At 40.2% G+C, this 12,300-nt stretch overlaps 1 protein-coding gene across 1 annotated transcript in view; it reads left to right on the top strand.

The window, feature by feature from the left end:
- The window catches only part of ADGRD1 (adhesion G protein-coupled receptor D1), a 477,959-nt gene that overhangs the window by 451,093 nt on the left and 14,566 nt on the right, over positions 1 to 12,300 (top strand). The window lies entirely within an intron of this gene.

Genomic DNA, 12,300 nt, shown 5'->3' on the forward strand with positions numbered 1-12,300 from the left:
CCATACCTGGAAAGACAACCACACAATGTTGAAAGCCCAATTATTGTACTTGGGGGTTTAAGCACAACTTAGAGACAAATAAAACTGTCAGATGGAGTGAAAGATACTTGGGTCTTCCAGAAGAAAATCTGGGCCCCAGCTCAGAGGAGGAACACAGTTAAGGCTAAAGGTGAGGAGGAAGGTGGTTTTCAGAGAAACAAATCAGCATCTTAATTAAAACGATAATTAGAGATAATTTAATTTAAAATATTCACTCTGAGCATATGGTAACCTGATCAGGAGTGATTCCCATAATGCCTGGAGGGAATATGTCCTTCCAATTTTCCAAGCATGGATTTAAATGAGTTCATTGCGCAGGGTTTTGTTTTATGCCATTCATTGGGTCATCTCAAAAGATTTTTGGGGACTGGAGCTTCTGATGGAGGAGAAAGTAGGGGAGGTGGGGGAATATGAGCTCAAATTTCAAATGCAGAAATGGTTGTGCTGAAAACAAAAGCCAACAGGGACTGGTATCATAGGATCAGAGATTTAAAGCTGGCAGCTTAAAAGGCATCTATCTGGTCCAATCCTCCTTTTTTTGCCAGATGAGGATGCTGAGGCCCAGATGGGTTAAATGAGCTGTCCATGGCCATCCAGCCAGCAAAGCCAGAATTGGAATCCTGGTCCTCTGGCTTTCAATTCAGCTCAATGTCTTACCCTTCTTACTCTAATCAGAGTATGGATTTATTCGATCATTGAATAGGATACGGGGATCATAGATTTTGAACTGGAGAGAACCTCAGAGGACTATCCAAACCATTATATAAGTGAGGAAAGGAGAGACCAAGGAAGTAAAACTATGTGTCCACTGTCACATAGATAGTAAATGACAAAGCCAAATTCATACCCAGTTTCTCTGTGCCCAAATCCAGTAGTTTTCCCAAAATATCATGTTGCTTAGACAGGATCATGACTCTTCTGTTGGTTTTAGTACCATCTTCTCCCCAGGATGATTTCAGCTCCATCCCCTAAATAGCTCATATTTGTAGAAAACTGTAGAAAGCAAATAGCAGCTGTCTGGGGAAAGCATTCAGGGCTATCTGCTCCACTAGGCTATAAATCCCTTCTTTATTTGAATATTGTTAGAATCCCCCCAAATTCTTCTGTCTATTCACGTGTATTTGATGAGTGGTGACCCCAAACCAAGAAGACATTGTTTCAGCTCTCCAGGAGGAGAGACTCCTTTGGGACAGGTCAGAACGACATTGGTCTCGGTTGTTGCTCTCTCAGCTTAGCTGGAAATTGATCTCATAATGCCAACCCTCTGTAGATGTAGAGAGAGCATTTCTGTCTACTCAGTCCCTTGATGTGTTGTCCATACAGTCAGATTTGCAGAATTTTAGAATTGGAAGGGATGTTGTTGAGGTTCTCTACTCCAATTTTTGCATTAGATAAATCCCAGGAAGGCAGCATCCCTTGCCTTCTTCAGAACACACCTGGAGCATTGGGTTCAGGTATGGACACTACATGTTAGGGTAATCACAGGCAAGCCAGAGTGTCCAAAGGAAGGTGAGCGGCATGGTAAGGAGTCCTGATGTGGTGCCATCTGAGAGGTGAATGAAAGAATAAAGCATTTATTGAGCAGTTACTACATGAAAGACACTGAGCTAAATGTTGGGGACTCAAGAAAGTAAGAAAGTTTCTGCTCTTAAAGAGCTTGCATTTAAAGGGGCGAGATAGTACATATTGAATATTTCAGCGTCAAGTCAGATGGGAAGATCAGGGTCCTTAAGAGTGCAATGGCAAAACAGATGATAAGGCCTCTTCCTTACTGTCATTTTGACTGATGAAATCATATCAGTTTCTGATGCTGGACAATTCCACAGTGCCAAGGACTTTGGGGACAAAGACAGATTGAAAGAAACAAGCATTTATTAAGAACCTACCACTGTGCTAAATGATTAACAAGTGTTATCTCATTTTATCCTCACCAAAATACTTGGAAATAGGTGCTTTATGATCCCTGTTTTACAGCTGAGGAAACTGAGGCAGATGGAGGTTAAGTGACTTGCCTAGGGTCACGTAGCTTGTAAGTGTAGATGAATTTGGACTCAGGTCTTCCTAAATCCAGGCTTAGCACTCGATTTACTGTGCCACCTAGTTGCCTCACTTTCTTTTCTAGGTCTTCAGTATCTGTGAATGTTGTACTTGTGAGAATAGCTTCTAGGCTGCATCTCCATGAGAGTGCTTCCCAGATGATGGCTGCAGGCACTGCTTTGGAACCATTCCTATTCCCAAGGCTCTTGGGTTCATGACCATAGGCTGTCTCCATCAGGGTCTGAGGGTCATGGTGCTGGTGTGAATTGTCTTGGCATTCTGATCAAAGGAGCTATGGATGTTTACTCTGGAAAAGAGTAGAGACAAGGCCCAGGTGGATGTGATAGTGTCTTCAAGTCTGCCAAGGACTGTTACCCAGAAGTGTGATGAGCCTTATTCATAGTGGCTCCAGAGGGGCAGAATTAGGAACAATGAATGAGAACTGGAGATAGATAAATTTAGGCTGTATATCAGGAAAAAACTTTCTAGCAAGCATAGCTATTGAAAAGTGGTATGAGTTGCCTTTCTTTCACTTGTGGCCTTCAATCAGTGGCTGATTGGCACCTTTTTTTTGAATATACCATTCTGGGACATTTCTGATTGGGCAGGGATTGGATTCCTTGACTTCTGAGTTCCCCTCAACTCCTGATTCTCATTCTGAAATCTCAATTTTCCATTGTGCCTTCTTGAATACTCTCCAGAAGAGAGATGCTCTGTACACAGTAGTTATCAAATAAATGACTGTTGTCTTTGTATTTGCATTGGGGAGACCCCATTGCTTCTGGCTTCAGCAGGCCCTTGCAGAGCATGGGAGGCTTGGTGCATCTTTGCTTTAATTCTTTGGGGACAGAAAAGATCCACAGGCTATCTCCCTGACACAATACCCACGTGTCACACCCTGTAAAAATTAAAGAATCATAAATAAACTGGTTAGAGGAAGAGATTTCTGCTAAAATAATACTCATGCTCCTAGGCAAACCAATCACACATAATGTGATAAGCCTTGTTGCAGGCTGTAGCTTCAAATTGATGCATGGGGATTTAGCCACATAACTCTAATTAAAGCTAACGAGGACTGAGCTGCCCTAGCCTCATGCATCAAATTGAAAATGTGTTGTGTCTACTCCCTGTGAGGTCTACGGTCTGCTCCCTATGACATTGGTCCTATAACCTGATGGGATGCATTATTTCCAGAATCCCAGGAGATTACTTCCTCAGCCATCCAGCCACTGTATTAACCTGACCATTGAAAAAGTCCATCTCTTGTTTTGGCCAATTAGAGAGACCCTTTGTACTCATTTTGGAGTGCCATCTTGGAGCGTTGCCCCATTATGTATACCTAGGGAAAGCAGCAACGATAGCTAAGGTTTTTTTTATAACCCTTAATGGTTTGTAAAATGCTTTTCCCACAATAGCTCCATGAGCTATGTAGAATACAAAGTTATAACCAGGATAGGGTCACCGGGCCTTTGCACCAAGTCACCATTATTTAGCGGTCCCTGATAACTGAGTTCTTCAGTAGCAAGGAAATAACTTAGCTTGGCACCTTGTTAGCAATATAAAATTCGGTAAAAACTGAAAGCTACTACATCTATAGTATGCATGATATGTTTTCTCCTCCCAGCAGTAACACTCCAGTTGAGCTATTTTCCGACTCTTCTCCCTACTGGCTATTGCCTTTCCTATCAATCTGGTTTCTGCTTATGGGGCCAAACCCTCCTCCTCACAACATTTGAAGGCCCATTTCCACTCCCCTTAGGGCTAATTTTGTGTCTTACCCCAGGTGTGTTTGCTTCTATTTGCTCAAAGCCTAACAAACACTAGGTACAATACTGGTAGTGTGCATTTTTTTTCTCTGAATGTTTAATTTCATTTGTGTAGGGAATTCCCTATGTGGAATTTTCCTGTGGTGATATACATTATTCAGTCTTTCACTTGTAGCTTCTAGTCTTAAAGAGTTGCCTGGGGCAGGGGGAAGTTATATAACTTGCTCATGGCCACACAGCCAGAGTGTATCAGAGCCATACCTTGAACCCAGACATTCCTGATTACAAAGCCACCCTCCTATTCACTCTACCACAGAGAGTCCTTAACTTTTTTTATGCATCATGGACCCTTTTAGCGGTTTGGTGAAACCAACGGACCCCTTTTTAGAGTAATATTTTAAAATAATTGAAGGGAAATATTAAATTTCAGTTAGAGGTTAATGAAAAAAATATGCAATTTCTTTTCCATCCAAGTTCATGAAATCTATCTATGGACACAAGTTATTAACTGCTGCCCTAATTTAAGTATTATTAATCCATTTTACAGATGAGAAAGCTGAGGCACAAAGACAGTTGCTCAAATACAATGACATTGACCAGTCCCCTAGGAAGGGATAAGCTTCACATAATAATATTCTAGTTCTCAGTGGGGAAGGGAACACAGATACTCCAAGATCTTGCCACTTCACAATTTTCTCTAAATTAGAAAACCAAAGCTTTGGTATCATTTTGGATCCTGATGCTAAACAGATCAGGAACACAGAGGTAGAGAAGCAAAGGGGGCAGGGCTGTCTGCCATCTCTTCTGGAAGCAGTTTTCTCTTTGGCACTCCATGAGGCATAAAACACCAGAGTGAGGCAATCAACAGTATGCCTACTGGGATCCAATAAATACACTCAGTCTCAAGAACCAGACCCCAGACTGCTGGAAGATTTCTTGGGCATCTCTGAGCAGCTTGATTGCCTTGGCGGGAGGCCCTCACCATTAATACCAACTCATGGAAATATGTTTCCCCATTACTCAAGCCCAAGTCCCCTGTTGAATTCCTCTCATATGAACAAGCATAGATTCGCTATTGATTGTGTGGTTTGGTGACAAACAGTGAATCTGACAGTCTAGAGTATTTTAGTACAGTATCATTGATTATTTATTAGCAGTGAACAATTGTCTGCTGAAGCACATGTCCCACCAATCACCTCTTAATTCATTTATAGGGCTGCCAGATAATTTTTTTTCTTTTTTTCTTTAATATATTTAGTTTTCAGCATTGATTTTCACAAGAGTATGAATTACAAATTTTCTCCCCATTCCTACCCTCCCCCCCACTCCAAGATGGCGTATATTCTGGTTGCCCTGTTCCCTGGTCAGCCCTCCCTTCTGTCACCCCACTCCCCTCCCATCCCCTTTTCCCTTCCTTTCTTGTAGGGCAAGATAAATTTCTACGCCCCATTGCCTGTGTATCTTATTTTCTAGTTGCATGCAAAAACTTTTTTTCGTTTTTGAACATCTGTTTTTAAAACTTTGAGTTCCAAATTCTCTCCCCTGTTCCCTTCCCACCCACTCTCTCTAAGAATTCAAGCAATTCAACATAGGCCACATGCGTATCATTATGTATAACCCTTCCACAATATTCATGTTGTGAAAGACTCACTATATTTTGCTTCTTCCTAACCTATCCCCCTTTATTGAATTTTCTCCCTTGACCCTGTCCCCTTTCGAAAGTATTTGTTTTTGATTACCGCCACCCCCATCTGCCCTCCCTTCTATCATCCCCCCTTTTTTTATCTTCTTCCTCCTTTTTTCCTGTGGGGTAAGATACCCAATTGAGTATGTATGGTATTCCCTCCTCAGGTCAAATCTGATGAGAGCAAGATTCACTCATTCCCCCTCACCTGACTTCTCTTCTCTTCCTACAGAACTGCTTTTTCTTGCCACTTTTATGCAAGATAATTTACCCCATTCTATCTCTCCCTATCTCCCTCTCTCAATATATTCCTCTCTCATCCCTTAATTTGATTTTATTTCTTTTAGATATCTTCCCTTCATCTTCAACTCACCCTGTGCCCGCTCTCTCTCTCTCTCTCTCTCTCTCTCTCTCTCTCTCTCTCTCTCTGTATATATATATATATATATATATATATATATGTATATATATATATACACACACACACACACATATATACATACATACACACTCACATATACATATATATACATAAACATATATATATATATGTATGTATATATATGCATATTCCCTTCAGCTACCCTAATACTGAGGTCTCATGAATCATACACATCATCTTTCCATGTAGAAATGTAAACAAGACAGTTCAACTTTAGTAAGTCCCTTGCAATTTCTTTTTCTTGTTCTTTATCTTGATTACCTTTTCATGCTTCTCTTGATTCTTGTGTTTGAAAGTCAAATTTTCTATTCAGCTCTGGTCTTTTCACTGAGAAAGCTTGAAAGTCCTCTATTTTATTGAAAATCCATATTTTGCCTTGGAGCAAGATACTCAGTTTTGCTGGGTAGGTGATTCTTGGTTTTAATCCTAGTTTCATTGACCTCCGGAATATTGTATTCCAAGCCCTTCGATCTCTTAATGTAGAAGCTGCTAGATCTTGGGTTATTCAGATTGTGTTTCCACAATACTCAAATTGTTTCTTTCTGGCTGCTTGCAGTATTTTCTCCTTGATCTGGGAGCTCTGGAGTTTGGTGACAATATTCCTAGGAGATTTCTTTTTGGGATCTATTTGAGGAGGTGATCTGTGGATTCTTTCAATTTCTATTTTGCCCTGTGGCTCTAGAATATCAGGGCAGTTCTCCTTGATAATTTCTTGAAAGATGGTATCTAGGCTCTTTTTTTTCATCATGGTTTTCAGGTAGTCCAATAATTTTTAAATTATCTCTCTTGGATCTATTTTCCAGGTCAGTGGTTTTTCCAATGAGATATTTTACATTGTCTTCCATTTTTTCATTCCTTTGGTTCTGTTTTATAATATCTTGATTTCTCATAAAGTCACTAGCTTCCACTTGCTCCAATCTAATTTTTAAGGTAGTATTTTCTTCAGTGGTCTTTTGGACCTCCTTTTCCATTTGGGTAATTCCACCTTTCAAGGCATTCTTCTTCTCATTGGCTTTTTGGAACTCTTTTGCCATTTGACTTAGTCTATTTTTTAGGGTGTTGTTTTCTTCAGTGTATTTTTCCGTATCTTTTGGGGTCTCCTTTAGCAAGTCATTGACTTGTTTTTCATAGTTTTCTCGCATCCTTCTCATTTCTCTTCCCAATTTTTCTTCTACTTCTCTAACTTGCTTTTCCAACTCCTTTTTGAGCTCTTCCATGGCCTGAGACCAGTTCATGTTTTTCTTGGAGGTTTTTTTTGTAGGCTCTTTGACTTTGTTGACTTCTTCTGGCTGTATGTTTTGGTCTTCTTTGTCACCAAAGAAAGATTCCAGAGTCTGAGACTGAATCTGGGTGCGTTTTTGCTGCCTGGCCATGTTCCCAGCCAACTAACATGACCCTTGAGTTTTTCATCAGCAAGGTATGACTGCTTGTAGAGTTAAGAGAACTATGTTCAAAGCTTGGGGGGATGTGCCAGCTCTGCCACACCAGCACTCCTCCTTCCCCAAGAACCCCCAACCTGGATTGGACTTAGATCTTCAGCAGGCTCTTCACTCCTGCTCTGATCTGCCACTTAATTCCTCCCACCAGGTGGGCCTGGGGCTGGAAGTAACTGCAGGTGTAGTTCTGTAGCTGCCCCACCTGCACTGCCCCACCTGCGCTTCCCCCCAGGGCGGTAGCTGAACTGAGAACTCCTTCCACTTCCGTAGCTTTTCCCACTAACCTTCTCTGTTGTCTTTGGTGTTTGTGGATTGAGAAGTCTGGTAGCTGCAGCAGCTCACTGATTCAAGGCACTAGGGCATGCTCCACCCGGCTTCTGCTCTGGTTGATCCACGCTGCCCACGCTGGGCTCTGCTCCACTCCACTCCTCTCCCAGCTCTGTGCAGGATAGACCTCACCCAGAGACCATCTGGGCTGACCTGGGCTGGAGCCCTGCTTCCCTCTGCTATTTTGTGGGTTCTGCAGTTCTAGAATTGGTTCAGTGTCATTTTTCATAGGTTTTCGGAGGGACTCGGCAGAGAGCTCACGCTAGTCCCCACTTTCCAGCCGCCATCTTCAGCTGCCAGATAATTATGTTTCATGAATGGGGCTGAATGTCTTCATGGGACTCCACTGGAGGTGACCATGACTACTCCAACTGATGAAGGTCCAACTGTGATCCACTGATAATGCTGTGGAATCAGAGATCCTCCATTAGCTAAGAGGCAAAAATACAGATTATATCTGTAGTTACCTGGAAGGCAGTTCAAGTCAAGTTAAAAAATAAGTCAACAAGCATTTATTAAGCACCTACTGTGTTATAGGCACTATGTTAAGTGCTGGGAATACCCTCCTGTCAAAAAAGTGGGGGGGGGCAGAAACAGTCCCTGCCTTCAATGGTCTTATAATCCAATGGGGGAGACAACATGCAAACAACTATGTACAAACTAGTTATATTCAGGATAAATTGGATACAATTAAAAACATCTTGTAGATGTCTTCAGTATACCTACTTTGTCCTTCCTTCTTCAAAACAGAAAGAGGAAACTAAACCCTTCCCCCCACCACCAAATAATGCAGTACTGTGGAAAAATATGTCTTAGCAATAAATGTGATGTTTAAGGCTAGCATCTCAGCCAGCCGATTTGGGAGAATTGTCCTTTTTTTGGTATTTAGAGGCCTGCGTATCTTGTGGCTATTTAAATATTAATGAGGAAAGTTAATAACCACATAATACCTGTAATAAGGCTTTGCCTCATAATAAGTCCTATTTGTTTGGAAAGAGGTCTCTCATCAATGGAGCGGGGTTAGGTATGGAGACTTTCTTAAATAGGCTACTGATGTTTGGGATGCCACAGGCTGGGTTTTTAATCTTTCCTTCTAACCCTGTTCCTTCTTCTTGCTGAAAAAATATGGCAGATTCACTGAGCCTCTCATGATCTTTAAAGGTGGACAACCAACAAACAATAACCGCCTCTCTATCAACCCCTTCCAGTTTATATTCATTTAGTTACGAGGACCTCTTGGTTAGACTTTTGTAAAATTTCTCATATTTGTCTCTTCCTTTCTATTCCTTTAGCCACTACCCTAGTTTGGACCCTTTGCCATAATTTTTTGGTCTCTTGCAATAGCATCAGAGTGGATCTGCTGGTCCTCAATCACTTTCTTTTTTGATCTGCCTTTTATACAATTACTAGAACTTCATTATGCAGAGGGGAGCCAGAACTAGGGTGGGGAAACTGATGCTTTGCCCCAGGCTACTGAAATTTAGAAGGTATTAATGCCATTATCCAAATCATTCTTCCTGTCTGCTACCTTCTGCAGATCAACCCCAGGTGACCTTCTCTTTGACCTTCTATCCCAGCCTCCTTTGCTTTTGTCCCTGGTCAGCTCTGATGTGTTTCTCTTCTGCCTCACAAATTTCTAGTGTCTCCTTATTATCTATTAAATAAAAAAAGGGACCTCAAGATCATTTAATCCAATTGTACCTATCTGGCCATCTGTTACCTCTATACCCCCACAGAAAGCCATTAATAGTCTCCCTTGGTTACCTGCAATGAAAAGAAATCATCTGAAGCAGTCCAAGAACCCAACATAATTCTCCAGATGTAGATGGACCAGGGCATTCAAGGCCCTTCAAAGACTGTTTTCTGTAATCCCCCTTGTAAATGAAAACTGTCTGTTTCAGACTTCACAGAAAGTTTTGTTTCCTACGTTTTGAAAATGTTTCTCCTATGTTGTTGTGTATTATAGTTATCTGTATAAAAGGCACTATGGTCAGAATGGCATACCAGAGAGAATGTTGGGCTCAGAGGCAAGAAGACTTAGGTTTAAATAAGAGACTTGCTGAAAAGTGTTTAACAATCAGACCTCTGAGAGAAAAAAAAAGGGATGTGAGAACTTTTAAGTCTAATCTGCATTTTCTCTTCCTTAAGTCCAGACAATCAATGAAGCATTAAGCCAAGACCTGATTTGTAGTTTTGTTGATTTCTGAGTTGTAAATGCTCACACAGAATATTTAACAATTGGCTCTCTGAATCCTATGTGATCTGGGTCCAGAGTACCATTGGTTTCCTTATCTGTAAAATGGCAAGATTATAATGTCGCTTCCAACTCTAAATCTATAATTTTACAAATGTGATATAAGTAATATGATATGAATATGATATCTTAAATACATAAATATGTATCATAATACATAAATGTACCCTTTTCTGTGACTGATAGGATGTATCTCCCTCCCTGAGGTAAAATGAAGCCATAGCCTAAGCTCAGGAGGCAGATAGATTCAGGACTCTATTTGTTTAGGAGGGGGAATGTGAAGCATTAATGAATTAATCAGGCCAAAGTCAGTTTCTATACATAGCTTTTTGTCTCTCTTCCTTAATTTCTTTAATGATGGTTTATGGGTCGCAGGCATCAGACAGGATGCCGGAAATGACACAGGGGCCCAGTGCCTTATAAAAGGATTAGTTTCCCACAGAAGCAATAGCATTGATTGGTGAGTTATGACCCTCATTCTTAAAAGCAATACAATTTACTTCCCTCGAGTAGTGATTTTTTCCTTAATGGCTGTTAGGGATCATCCATCTGTTTTGGCATTAGCTACTGACTGTGTTCAAGGAAACAAGAAAAAACAAAGCCAAAAGGAGAGGGTGAGGGGGAGAGAGGGAGAGGAAAGCCAGCTAAATTGAGCGATCTAAAGGTCCTATTACAATACAGCCGCTCGAAGAATGGGTTTTTACTTAGCATGATGTCTGTCTGGGCAAATTAGCTCTCCAGGAAAAGCCTAAAACATCCATGCTAAATGTCTGAAGGGTTTAAGTAACACACAAGGAGAGGGAAAAAAATGGGAAATGGAGCCCCAAAGATAAAACAAGCATAAAATGTTTATTTTTCAGAGAAGATTGGAATATTAGAGGGACAGCGGAAAAGCAGGGAAATGGAAGATGATTGGGCAGCATGAAAGAAGAGGTCTCAAAGAGGAGAAATCATTCAAAACTGAAGGGAGCCAGAAGATAAGGCTGCCTGATTCAAGGAGAATGGCTAAGGTCGGGGAGGGGAATTGCAGCAGATACTTTGTGGAGGGATTGGATTATATTTTAAATGTTTTCAGTAGCAGAAGTTATTACATTTAAATGATGAGATTTATTCTACAAAAGTCCATTGTGTATCTGTAATAGAACTGAAATCGTCAAATTGATACTCAGTCTCATTCCAGATTCTGGATTGCGCACAGGGCATTTCATTTTCTGGATCTTAATGTATGTTGGATACCATCAACATTGCGGTGGTGTCACTAATAGCATCATCATCATCATCATCATCACCACTACCACCACCACCACCACCACCATTACTTAACATTCTGATAGTGCTTTCATTTTAGAGATGTAAAAGCTGAGACCCCATCTACCACCCAGGGAAAATCGAATCTCTCTTCCATATGGCTGCCCTTCAAGTTCTTGAAGACAGTCACTATGTTTCCTCTATGTGTGTTACATCATGATAAATATTATCATTATTAATGTTATATTTATAAAGGTTTATTAGATCTATAAATATTTATCATGATAAATATAATTATAAAGTTCTAGTATGTTCATAAATAGTGCTTATAATTAATATGTTTAAAAAGGTTTAGCATATTTATAAATAGTATTTATCATTATAATGAACATATTTCTAAAGATTCATTATATTTATACATATTATTTATACAAGCATATATTTACAAATATTTTGCATATATTATAAATATTATTATGAATATATTGTTATAAATAATTATAATATAGAATCAACCAATCAAGGATTTATTAAGAGGCAGTATTGATAAGAGGCCTAGTGAACAGAGAGAGAGAGCTTCCACACCAAGAAGTCCTGGGTTCAAATCACATCTCTGAAACCTGATGGTTTTACAACCCTGGCAAATCACCTAGCTAGGTCAATGGTTCCAAACTTAAATAGAAACAGTTGCCACTAAATGGTAAATAAAGATCTCTGAAGGTCTTCTATTGACTTATAAATCTTCAAGTTATCATTATCTATGTTTTATTGTGTTTTTATTCCATTATTTCCTAATTATATTTTAATCTGTTCACCTGCACGTGGAGTATTGTAGGTAGAGTGTTTGACATCTCTGTTCTAGGTAATGCTCTAAGACTAACTTTAAATTCCAGAGCTGATATGAGTAGAAGAAATTTCCTCACCTGTTTCAGACTCAGAATTTTTGCAAGGCTATTTCCTTGTTCCGATTAAATCATGGTTTTGCGCCTTTTTTCCTCCCTGTCTTCTTCCTTCCTTCTTCCTTCCTTCCTTCCTTCCTTCCTTCCTTCCTTCCTTCCTTCCTTCCT

Source organism: Trichosurus vulpecula, chromosome 1 (assembly GCF_011100635.1).
Source record: "Trichosurus vulpecula isolate mTriVul1 chromosome 1, mTriVul1.pri, whole genome shotgun sequence".
NCBI lineage: Eukaryota > Metazoa > Chordata > Mammalia > Diprotodontia > Phalangeridae > Trichosurus > Trichosurus vulpecula.